This window comes from Rhinolophus sinicus, chromosome 1, assembly GCF_057876585.1.
Source record: "Rhinolophus sinicus isolate RSI-liver-muscle chromosome 1, RSI-T2T, whole genome shotgun sequence".
NCBI classification, from domain to species: Eukaryota; Metazoa; Chordata; class Mammalia; order Chiroptera; family Rhinolophidae; genus Rhinolophus; species Rhinolophus sinicus.
Window position 1 is genome coordinate 206,772,784 of NC_142501.1, and position 13,162 is coordinate 206,785,945.

Genomic DNA, 13,162 nt, shown 5'->3' on the forward strand with positions numbered 1-13,162 from the left:
GCTTTGGACTAGTTGCCTCACATTCTTGAGCCTCAGTTTCCTCTTGTGTAAAAAGTGTATGACAATACACGTGATCATATTACAGAGTTGAGAGGACCCCACAGTGGGACGGGGCCATGGAGGTCACCTGAGTCCACCCAGCATTTACACCCAAAGGATCTGAAGCTCGGAAACAATCGTTAGCCCAAGAGCACTTGGTTACCTGGAGTGGGGTGCCTGGGTCAGTGTCTAAAATTCTTTCCTCTAAAACATGTTGCTTCTGCGGGATCAAATGTAATAAGCAGTAAACAGCCGTGAAGATGCCAGTGTCAGGATGTGAGGTACTGAGAGGACTTTCCTGGGACTGCTTCTCTTCTGCTGCCTTCCAGAAGGCTTTTCTGCAGCTGAAACCAGGATGCTGGCAGCCCCAGAACTCCACCTGAGACCTCATCCCCCGCTGAGTCTCCAGGGCCAAGCACATAAAGTGGTATAAAGGCACTTAATATCAACCATGAGCGAAGCACACAGATTAATTGATAAGCTCATAAAATCAGATTCTTAAATAAAACCATTAGAGAATATGGAAATTCCCCTAGACTATGTTTAACGAGCTTGCTTAGGGCTGAGGTAGGCAAAAAGTTTCAAGTATCTCACATTTCACAGAGAAAACGGGGCCTGCCAGTTCTGAAATCCCACGCTCATCTTATTTTCAGCATCAGAATGAGAGATTTTCCTTTTCTTTGGTAACGTCCCTTCTTTCCTGTGCTCTTACTTCCATTCACTTCTCCTTTCTGGATTGTTCCTCCCATCTCTCTCCAGTTCTTCACTAGGAACTGTTTTTACAGGCAACCAGCCTATACATTTTTATGCCCACTATGTGGTACGCATACTCCAGACACTGGTGATCCAACTGTGGATTTGTCCTTGTTCTCAGGAGCTGTGCTTAAGAGGGAAGAGACACACAGCTCTGAGCAAGTCGATGATATATAATAGAACATAGTATCAAGTAGTGCTAGGAAGAAAATTAAAACAAGGTCAGGACCAAAGGCAGGTGTCCAGTATTGGTGGTGGCAATGATGGCCATGTGGGTGGCAAGGCTGGGGATGGTGGTGAGTGGAGTGGGGTGAGGTTGATGGCAGTGGCGACAATGGAGGTGGTAGTGACTACAGAGGTGGGGGTAGGGGTGGTGGTGGTGGCGGGTACAGCGATAGAAGGGTGTTTGAGATTATATACTCAGTGAAGGCTTCCATGAGAAAAGGATATTCAAGTAGATCTGAATCATGAGGAGCTAGACCTGCAAAAATCTCAGAGGCGAACATTCAAAGCAGGGAAAATGAAAATGCAAAATGTCCTAAGGGTTCATTGCTTCCTCCCCGTCTCCCCATTTTTGGATACTCTGAGTTGTGACTTACACCATCTCTATGGCCCCTTGGGGGACTGAGCCAAAGTCACCCTCTGTGGGAATCTGCCTGATGGCACTCTCTAATTAGTCGCTTCCACACAAATCCTCCTCCCTGGTCTCTTTCTGTGAACCCTAACTTAAGACGTGTGTATAAATATATCTTTCAATGAATTTTTCTGTAAAGAAAGGAAATTGAGGTCAGGATTGTTAAAGTCCCAAAGGCAGCTCAAACTCAACATTTCCGAAGCTGAACCTATTAACATTTCCTGCTTATATTAGCTCCATTTCCAACACTGCCCTTCTCAGAGAATGCCTACTTCTGTTCATCCTGCACAAAGGCAGAAACCTGGGTTATTCTCAACTCTTCTCCAAATCTTAGCCTCCAAATCTTGTTATGTGTATTTCCTTTACATCGCACCCATGGAGATTGCCAAGGGCGTGACCAAGAAACATTTAGGTGTCATTGGTGACAACGGGAGCCACTATAGTATATTCAACCTTGTTTACCAAAAATAGAACTTAAAACCATGCCCATTCTTTGGGCTTTGCTCTTGGCAGTCCTTTATAAACTGTGTACATGTGCATATGTCAATTTCATGCAGCTTTTTAGCAAAAATGGAAAGGGGAAGGCACTTGGCACCATGTCCTTGAAGATTGTTGCAAAGGGTGAAAGATTGCACTTGTATTGTCCTTCCTGCAGGCTCCGAGGAAGCAAACATAATCTGTGGGGGAATTCAATAGAAGCTTTTAACAAAGACCAAAAGAAATAGGTGAGATTTAGAGGGGAAATTAATTAAGCCAAACTAAAATGAGTGGTTTTGGGTTTGAGAATCTGAGGGAATCTGGGCTATGGAGAACTGGAACAGAGAAAGGAAGCATACTGGCAGGGAGCTGATTGAGGGTCCAAAATTAATTATCATTCACCATCTAATTATGGAGTCTGAATCACTATCCTGCCCGTTGAGTTCCTTTCCTCTAACACAGGGGATGAGCAAAGGATGTGGTCCTGGAAGCTGGGGTCTTGCTTCTAATTTTCACTTAAGATAGATAATAAAAAAAATCTCCCCTTTGTCCTGTTCTGATAATTATTTTTCATTTTTATCGTCTTAAAAGAGCTGCTCTCTTCCTGATTACTTTCTCCTTCCTTTTCAAATAGCCATTTACATTTTTGTCATCTGAATATAAAAGTGCTAGGTACAGTCCTACTGGATATGTGGTTTATAACAGGTAGAATACTGGATACAAACTCATTATTTATACTGCCTACTATGTGCAAGACCTCTCCTAAGATACTTCAGTTTTGCTAATAGATGCAATCAAGGGCAAATGTTTTCTGGCTTAATGTCGTCCATTTCTCATACTAGTCCTAGAAGCTGGGAACTCATATTAGCTCCAGTTTGTAGGAATCTAAATGGGGTTAGAAAGTTTAAACAAGTTTTCCAGAGCCACATGACTAGCAAATTAATGGCACCCAAGGCTGAAAGCCAAGCTTATGTGTCTCCTCCAAGCAACCCACCCTCTTCACACTGATGAAATCTGAATCTGTTGTGAAGTCCAGCCACCCATCTAGCTTCACCTTGCACAAACACTTCGATATCATTTTCATCAAGAATTACAAAAAAAAATAAAATAAAAATGGAAGTTTATCTTCTGGATCCCCTTGTGTCTACGAAAAATTGTTTGCTAGCTCTAACCTTCCTCTGGGTAAATCTCAAAATAATGCCAGCTATGGCAGTGGCGCTCCTCCGTGTTATGAAGCTCCATCTTACTTATCCAGACTCACCTGTCCTCACTCAGTGTCACCCATGACCCTATATTTTATGGTTGAGCCAAATTAGACATATATGAAAATAATGACGATGACTGTAGAGATATTAGCAAGAACAAAGCGAAAGGCGAGAAGGGAAATTGGGACCCTACAGGCTAGGTGAGGGTGGTGGTTATAAACAGGACTCTGGGAGCAGACTGCTTGGGTTTGGATCTTGGCTCTGTGGTGAGTGAATCTGGGCAATTGGCTTAATCTCGGTGCTTTAGTTTCCTTATCTGAAGAACTGAGAATAGTAAGAGTGCCTTCCTCATAGGGTTGTTATGTGGTGAAGTGAGATAATATATAAAAGTTGCTCAGGACAGTGTCTGGTGCATAGAAATTGTTACATAAGTATTAGATGCCATTATTTTTATTGTTGTTATTATTATTGTGAGACTGACATAGGTTAGTATTCTCTCTTAAGTTTTGTTTCTTATTCTTTAAGTCAGAATACAGTTTTCATTCCTCTCATCTGATTGATGTGAACAATAAATGGGATAATACATAGAAACATTAAGCATAGTATTTGGAACATAATAATGTGTGAAATATAAACTACTATTCTTCTGCACACAATCTTTATTCATGAATTCCGTCTTTCGTACTCTAGATCCTTGAGATTTTCCAAACCCTGTTGAGGTCTTGTCTCCTCCAGAGAGCTGTTCAGGATCTAATCCTAGCTCATTCCTCACGTGGGTCCCTTCTTTCTCTGTGGTTGGATTCTGTGCACTGGGCATTGTTGTGCTGTTGTCATCATCTGCGCGTGATGACATGTGGGTAGATAAATGCTCATTGACTCCCAGACGTCATTCTAAATATTTGGAAGTAGACAGAAAATCTCTGTCCTCAAACAGCTCATGACATAATGAGGGGACAAGTTAAGCTCAGAAAATAGCCAGAGACTTCTGGAATGTTCTTTAGAAACCACTGTGAGGCAGATGCTAAGAAGTCTGTCATCTGGCCATGTACTAATAAGCTATTTACAGTGCCAGTGTTATGTGCTTTGTACTCTGCTGAGAACTCAAGACATGCAAATTAATAAAACACTGTGCTTGTAATTATTCAGAGTCTGTTGGAACAAAACTGACGTGTTTTCTCAATTCCACTGATATTAATTGAGAGCCTAATGTCCCAGGTTTGCTCTAAAAAAATACGGACGTGTTACCTGTCATTATAAAACTTATACTCTAGTGAAGACTGGGATGGTATCATTTCCAATGTTTGTGTGTGTGATAAAGAAAATAAAACAATACTGGGATTGAATAACAGGGAATGAGGGTGGGGAGCTACCTTTGATTGGACAAGCATAGAAGGCCTTTCTGACGAAGTGATTTAGGATCTGAGACCTCATGCTGAGAAGCCACCAGTTACAAGAGTTAAGAGAAAACACTTTTACAAGAAGAAACATCAGGAAAGGTCCTAAGTAAGAGCCAGCCTGGAATTTTATGCAAATAATTCTAACTCCAATAGAACATGCACAAAGTGTTATGGAAACACCACAGAGCAGGTAGAAGATTCTAGGAGGACCTTCTACACCAGGAGTCAGTGAAGTTTTTCTGTAAATGGCCAGTGAGTAAATGTTTCAGGTTTTGTGGCCAATGGTATCTGTCACAATTGCTCAAATCTGCTGTTGTAACACACAACAAACAAAAGGGTGACAGGCAACATGTAAATAAATGGACTGGAGTGTGTTCCAGTGAAACTTTATCTATAGAAACAGGCAGAGGGCCAGACTGGCCTGCTGGCTGTAGTTCGCCAGTCCATGGTTCACGGTATTAGCCACAGGACTTGCACATACTGTAGCTGATTGTGTTTTCCAAGGTGGTCACATCACGATGTGCCATCTCATACGCCTCTATTACAATGTTTTATTCACATTCCTGCATCCAGAAATGGAGTACAATCTCCCTCCCCTTGAATCTGAGTATTCCTCTGACTATTACAAATGTATGTTGTGTGATTTCTGAAACTAAATCATAAAAGATGAGGCAGCTTTCACCTGCCTTGCTTGGGACACACAACTTGAGGGTCCTGAGTTTACACATAAAAAGTCCATTTGCTCCGAAAACACCATGCTGGAGAGATCACATGGAAAAACTACATAGAGATCCAGCTCTTACCCATTTGAGTCTTCCCAGCCCTCGTGCCAGCTGTGTGAATGAATGACCTTTCGGATGATTCCGTTTGCAACCTTCTAGCCACTTCAGCAGAAGCCAAATGGAACAGAGATGTTCCATCCACGTCAAGCCTTTGAGATTTCAGATTCATGAACAAAGAAAATGTTTTTGTTGTTTGAAGCTATTAAATTTGGGAATAGTTTGTTACATAACACTTAATAATTAATACACCTTTAAAAAGTATTGTCTGATAACATTTAATTCTTTTAATAGCTCTAATATGTATCATTCTTATTTTACCCAGGACTTAAACCCAAACTCAGGCAGAAGGATTCATAAAGCTAGATTTCTACGAGGTTGTCACTTAGAATCACAAGATTTAAGTAGCTACATCAAACTCTGGTACTTTTTACTGTTTCATTTATTTTATTTTTCAGAATTAAATTTCATTTGACTCTTCTTTATGTCTTCTATTTCTTTACAGAAATGTGTTGTTCTGATTTCAAGAGTGTTTGTATTGCTCACTGGAGCATTTTTATTATTGCTCTCTTTAAATCCTCGTATGGCAATTCCAACATCTACGTTATCTTGGTATTAGTGTCTGATCATCTTTTCTCATTCAAGTTGAGATTTTTTTTCTGTTTCTTAGTTTAATGACTATTTTGGACTGTATCATAGACATTTTGAGTATTTTAAGACTCTAGTTCCTATCTATATCTTCTATTTTAGCAGTGTCTTTCTTAGTCAGCTTGGGCTGCTATAACAAAATACCATACACTGGGTTGCTTATAAACAGCACACATTTATTTCTCATAATTCTGGAGGCTGGACATTGGAGATCAGGGTGCCAGCCTGGTGGGGTTGGGTCAAGAGCCCTCTTCTGGTTGCAGACTACCAACTTCAACATGGTGGAGAGCAGAGAGAAGAAGCAAGCTCTCTCTTGACTCTTATAAAGGCTCTAATCCCATCCATGAGGGCCCCACTTTCATGATCTCATCTAATCCTAATGACCTCTTAACAGCCCCACCTCCTAACACCATTGCATGGGGACGGGACGTCGAGCTTCAACATATCAGTTTTGGGCAGACAAAAATATTCAGTCCATAGTAAGTGGTAGCCAACCTGTTGACCATTCAAGATTCGTATCCTGGCTCCCTTTTGTAGCTTCAATATCAAAATAGTGCTCGCAGTCTATGCAATGCTATTCTGGTCTACTCAATGCGTATGTTACCCAGACGACAGGGTTCCATGGTTCTGACTGGGTTGGGGGAAGGGTACCATCTTGTTACTGTAGGGGTGTAGTGAAAATAAGCATGTTTCCCAGAAGCTTCACCCAGGAGGGATGCTTTGTCCTCACTTAAGACCCAAGGTCTCTAGCCAGTCATTCTCTTTTTCTATCTTTCCGTCTTCTACTAGACGACTTACACATTTTGTCCAGTTGTTTTGTTTTTGTGTGTTTTTTATTAGCAGATGAAGTAAAGTGGAATATGTTTCTCACACATTCAAAACTAGCTGAAGTCCTTTTTTTACTCTAAAACCCAGGCTTTTCCCACTATTTCACACTGTTTTGAGGCTGTGATATTTGAAACAGTATGTGTCCTGCCCATTTTTAAATTGGATCCTGAACATTCAGACACATTCCTTCCACTGTCCTTCTTGTTCCCTCTATTTCTCTATTTTCTTCTACATAATACCATGCCATCGTTATAGCCAGAATGTGTTCTCTCTCTTATGTGGTCCTTTCATTTCCCCTCACATCCTGTCCCTAAAGAGAGGGACGTGACTAGTCCTATTGAAATCACTGATTAGCCTGCTTCGCTAAGAGGGTGGGATCACAGTGTATTGTAAGGAGAGCACATGGGTGAGATATTCTCTTTTGTTCCGTCAAAGCATGAAGATGCAGAGTGCAATCCAGGAGGAAGACGGCCACTCCATCTTTACCTATCTTTCTTTCCCTCTTCAATAAATTTGGCCCCGTTAATAATTGATACAGAGATTATAGTGGGAGTAGGTCCAGCCATCTCTCTGTCTCTCTCCTTCCCTCTTTTTACTTTTTCTTCCATTTAATTGAAATAAGGAGAACTGGGTTTGTTCCTAGATGAAAAGCAGTCTTATCATCATTCTCTTTTTCTCCTTTGCAATCATCCAAAGTGTTTTGACACGTGGGACTAAGGTGTAAGCATTGAGGGAAATAAGCAGAGCTGGAAAACGAATGGAGTATTAAGTTTCCCTGTGGTCCACTCCAGGTCCCCATTAATGGCCTCAGCTGTTAGGAGTTTAATTCCAGCTCCACCCCAGCCTCAGCTGTGGTCCAACCCTAGGCAGCCTGTGTGTGTGTGTGTGTGTGTGTGTGTGTGTGTGTGTGTGTCCTTATATCTCTGGAAGAATGGGTTTAGGCAGCAAGAAGAAAGAGGTGGACAGGCAAAAGCAGCTCTACAAGAACATTTGAAGCAGTGGCATTCTCTACAGCTTTGAGGCCTAAGTGATTTGAGGTCTCTTATTACTAACACCAGGGAAAGAGTCAAGTGGTAGTGGAAGGGGTTTGTTGTTGTGTATCTGACGAGTAATAAGTGTGTATCCTTAAAATCACACAGCTTAAACCTGGGTAGTCTCACAGATCATCTGTGAACATGAAAATGATCTCTACCTCCTTTCTGGGCATCAGGATGACCAGCTCTGTGGTCTGTCTGGACACGGTCCCCTTCTCTCCTGCTCTCCTTCCTTTTCCCTGACTATATGTGTGATCCTCTTAACACCACCTGGAGATTCAGATATTTTCTCAGAGGAAAACAAGGACTGTTCTTTGCCAGAGAACTGAGTAGCTAAATTCTACGCATCATTCGACCATTAGAGTTATACAAGAGACTCGAACCCTAGGCTGCCCCCTGCCCACTATGAAAAACTTCCAGCCATTTTGTTTTGCTATTGCAAGTTTCCAGAGGTGGCAACCATGCCACTACTTCATGGATATTGGGCTCCAGGAACTTGAACTTCTAGCTTTTTGCAAATGGAAGATGGGTGCTTGGGACCCTCTTCTGTAATTGGAGTCCAACCTACTGCAGTGGTGCAGATGTGGAATTAAGCAGTTTGATTAGACATTTAAATTACATTAGATCTAGGGTCACAGACACCAGGCCTCATCATTAAACAAGCCCTCCCCACTATCCTTCTTTCTCAGTGCATCACAGGAAAATACAGTTCATTTACTCAGCCAAGTTAAGCTTAGCTGAAAAACTGGGGGAAAAAAGAAAATCAAAGTTTTGTTTTTCACTGCTCCCTCCACAGTCCCTCTGCCTTTCTCCAGCCTTTCAACAGAATTTGATTTAGCAAGAAAACAGGGGGTTCATTCACCCAGCAAGTGAGCATTTCATGTTTGAGCTTTGAAATGAAAATTGTCTTTGGGCAGGCTTCTCCACAACCCCATCTGAGAACAGCAGGGCTGTCGTTTGGACTGTGGGTTGGGGGAAGGAAGTCAGACTGCAGAAGGCAGCAGGGAGGGGTAAAGTTTTTCTCTGGGTCAGATCTTGGGCTACTGGAGGGCAGAAACCAAAGATGATGGGAATACAGTGCTCCAATGAGTCTCAGGTGATGCGATTTTATTTTACAAGATTTAAGCATTAAATAAATCACCCTTGTGGCTTCCAGACTTTGGAATATGACACTGACCCCAGCCTCTATGCCAGAAGGATTTAAATTCACAATTTCATGCAACATGTCTGTAACATCCTTAAAGTGAAAGTGGATAGAGGGATCGATATGTTCTTCCCAGTACAGATTGAATTGCTTCAAAATTTTTAACATCTATTTTTGAGCTTCTACATTGAGAATCAGGCATACACAGGTGAAAATGGCCTGTCCTCTCAGGACTCATAACTTGATAATAGAGGTAGTCATAGAAATGAATAGTTGTCATGTGCATGGTTATTAGCAATATTCTACTCAGGATGTCGACACGTACTGTGCAAGATGAGAGCCTGTGCGTTGGAATTGCCCCCAATCTGGGTTTAATACAAGCTTCTGCCTCTTATTAACTCTGTGACTTTGAGCCAGTTATTTCATCCCTCAGAGACTCAGTTTCCCCATCTGTGTGAAGAATGACAGTATCACATTTTTGTGAAGATGTAATGAAATTATGCAAATAAGGCAATTGGCATGTGTCTGACAAGTGCAGTAAATGCACAAAACCGGGTAATTTTACATTGATAACTTTGGGATTTGGGGAAAAGAGATACATGTTCTGATTAAGGAAATCTGAAAAAGGTTTTTTGCAGAGATGGCTCTGGAGGAAGAGTAATTTCACTGGACTGAGCTTGTGAAAAGACATTTCAGACAGATGTTTGCTAAGGAAGAAGACAGGAAAAGTAGAATACAAGGTTCTTGGTGGGCTAATGTGCAGTGGAAGATTATTTTGTAAAAACAGGAAGAGTCCAAAAGACAAGATATTGAGTTCCCATCTGAAGAATATGCCCTTGATTAAACAGACAGTAGGGAGTCATGGGAAGCTTTTGAGTAGGAAAAATGACAGACTGAGAGCTTTTCCTCCTCAGAAAGACTGCTCAGGAAGCAATGAGTGGGGTCCTTGGATTTTGGGGAGGAGGCTCAAGATAGACCTTAGGGTCAGCACTATGGGGAGGTTAAATTCAGAAATGATGATGGTTTAGTCTACCTGTATGAAGAATGATTCTGATTTTGATTTTAAGGGGAAAATCAATTCTTGGCAGCAAGGACCATATGTGAAAGCTGATGGAGATGAGGACTGGGGTGGGGTGGGGGGCTTCTTTCTTATCTACTTGACACTTGGAGAGTTGCTCCAGTAAATCATTTTGCAGAGGCAATCAGCACACCTGTTAGTGAGCCTTGGCATTTAACTGGCATTTTTGGCCCCTGCACAGAGACAGACAATGGATGTCAGTGCTGTGTGAATGGATGACATTTGCATTTCCTACAAGATTGAGAGGCAGCTAATCATGTTTGTCTACAGCCTCCCCAGGGAGGATACAAGGGGACTCTCCTTCCTGGAATCAAAGGAGTGCAAAGACTCTTAGGCAACCAGGCCCTCCACTCAGGCCCTGGTGAGGCTTATAATAAAAGAAGGGGGTAGAATACCAAGCTGTACCCTCTCAGGGCTGACAAGTAGGAAAGGCTTTAGGCTGGAGTCTCGAGGCTTGGCTTTCCCACTGACTTACTGTAAATTTGGGGTCTTGGCCATTTGCCTTTTTTTGTGTCCCAGCTCATTTTTCTTGAAAATGTCTCTGGAAGTAAATAATCTAAGCTATAGATATTGGGGGAGAGGTGACCTGCTGGGCTCTGCTTTGGTCAAGTTGGGTATCACACGTTCATTTATTCTTCAGACTTATTGAGCACTTCAGTGTTCCAGGCCCCAGGATAACCTCTAGGTACTGGGGTGCACAGTTCAATAAGATGTGGTTCTGTTTTAAGGGTCTCACAGCATACTGGGACCAACACTTCAACAACTACATTCATGTAAGTGTAGAAAATTCTATGATAGAAGTGGGTGCAAAGCCCAGTAAAAGTCTGGACAGGGAGGGGGCCATTTAAGCTGGAACCTGGGGTATGAAGAAGCATTTTCTAGCTGGAGAGAAGAGGGAATAGTTTTCTAGCAAGAGACAAAACACAGAGATTGTCAACTATATGTCCTGTGGGAAAACAGTAGTCTAATATGTTAAATAATTTTTTTTTTTGGTGGGCGGGCAGAGGTTGTCAGCAACAAGGTTTTTAAAATATATTCTGAGTCTAGGTTATTAGAACCCAGAACCCCAGGTTAACACCACAATGAACATCTGCTATTTCTTCAGTCAAGATTATTTGATGAGAATCAATCAGTACTACAGTATCAATACTGTACTTGCTCTGTCACAGCCCTGTGACAGGCAGAGAGGAGACTAAGAACATTAGACTCTCTGCTGAGGTACAAAGAGGCTACAGACACAAAGATCTCAGAGTCATCCATTGGATGTTCAGTCATCTGGTCATTTATAAATCCTCCTGAATGCCTATGACGTACTAGGATTCTGTATAAAATAAGATGAGTACGTGAAGTAACATCCTTGCCAACAGAAAGTGAAATAGATGATTATACTGTCCAGAGGTACAGAGCATGGCAAGGAAATATAGACATCCAGGGGTCTGGGAGTCCAGAGACCCAGTGGGAGGTTGGTCGAGGAGGGCATCCCACAGGAACCCAGCAGCAGAGTGACCCTGAGAGCAAGACAAAGCCAAGCCAAGTTGAACAGGTGTGTTGTGTGTGTCCTACAGGACCCAGAGACTGTTTGGGGAAGAGGAGTATTCTGTTCTGAGGAGGAGGTGAGGAGATCCTGTGACCGGAACCAAATGTGTGTGGGGTGGAGGAAGGTAGTCAGGGATGAAACTGAGCAGAAAGGCTTCACCCCCAGGCACGGGCGCCCGATGAGGGGCTGTCCATGGTGCTGAGGAGCACAGAGCAGCCGACCTCTCAGTATGGAGCCTGCAAACCTTCATATAGAAAAGATCGTTGTCATGGAAATATGGACTTTTTAGAAGGGTTTTAATTTTTTTTCCAGTCTCATTGAAGAGGGTCCCCAGTTCATGGAAGGAAAGGGGATAAAGAAATATTTCAACAAATGTTTCTCCTGCCCTACCTCTCGTCTCAAAAAGATGGTTCCTTTAGTTGCTGGAAAATAACCACAGAAAATGCACAAGAGGCGGTGAGGGGCGGGTGGAGGGTTGAAATCCCTCCTAATTCCTGAAGACAGGGCTCCATCTGCCCTTTGGTGTGAGGTAAAACAGATAGGAGCCCTCCGAGTGGGCTTGCCTACTCTGGGAGCTGATAGGGGGTTTGAGGCTGTGCCAGTGGGAGGGCTCCAACCCCCACAGGCATTATTCACTCAGCTTCCCAGCCACCCCATCCAAAGTTATTCCAAGGTGGTTTGGTTCAATAAATCACCAACTTTATTGTGTTCCTACTAAAATCCTTATCAAGTGGGACCTCCACGATCAGTGGCAGAGTATTATTACTGCTAAAGAATTAAGCCTTCCAGGAATCTTGATTCTTTTTCTTGTCTCAAACATTTAAAGGAGCCAAGTCACTGGGAGTGACCATAGCAGAGTCGTTCAAGGCCACTCAAGTCAGACTGCTTGGGTGGAAAAAGGATTGGCTGTTTACTGGGCCAACTACTTAAACTCTCAGACCTTTGGTGTCTGTATTAGTTTCCTGTGACTGCTGTCAAAGATTACCACAAAAGACTGAGATGTATTCCCTTATGGTTATGGAGGCCAGAAATATGAACTCAAAATCAAGGTGTCAGCAGGGGAGAGTTTATTCCCTGCCTCTTTCAGCTTCTGGAAGCTGCCAGCATTCCTTTGCTTCTGGTTAAATCACTCTAAACTTCAAGGCCAGTGTCTTCAACTCTCTCTGTGCTCTGATTTCATATTGCCTTCTCCTATATGTGAAATATCCCTCTGCTTCCCTCTGATAAGGATACATGTGATTGCATTTAGGTCCTACCTGATAATGCCCCTTTCCAAGATCCTTAATTTAATAATATGTGTGAACATCTGTTTTTGTCATGTAAAGTAACCTTCATAGTTTCCATGGATTTGAATGTGGATATATTTTGGGTGGCAATTTTTCAGTCTACCACAGGGTTCTCAAATGTAACGTAGATCTAATGAAAGAAACTACTCCATTGGGTCCTGGGGAAGATTAAAGATAGTACCCCCTCCCCCAACACAATCTCTCTCTCTCTCTCTCTCTCTCTCTCTCTCTCTCTCTCTCTCTCTCACACACACACACACACCCACACCAGTATCTGCTATATGGTAAATGGTCACTTAATGTTAACAATGACTGCTCTTTCA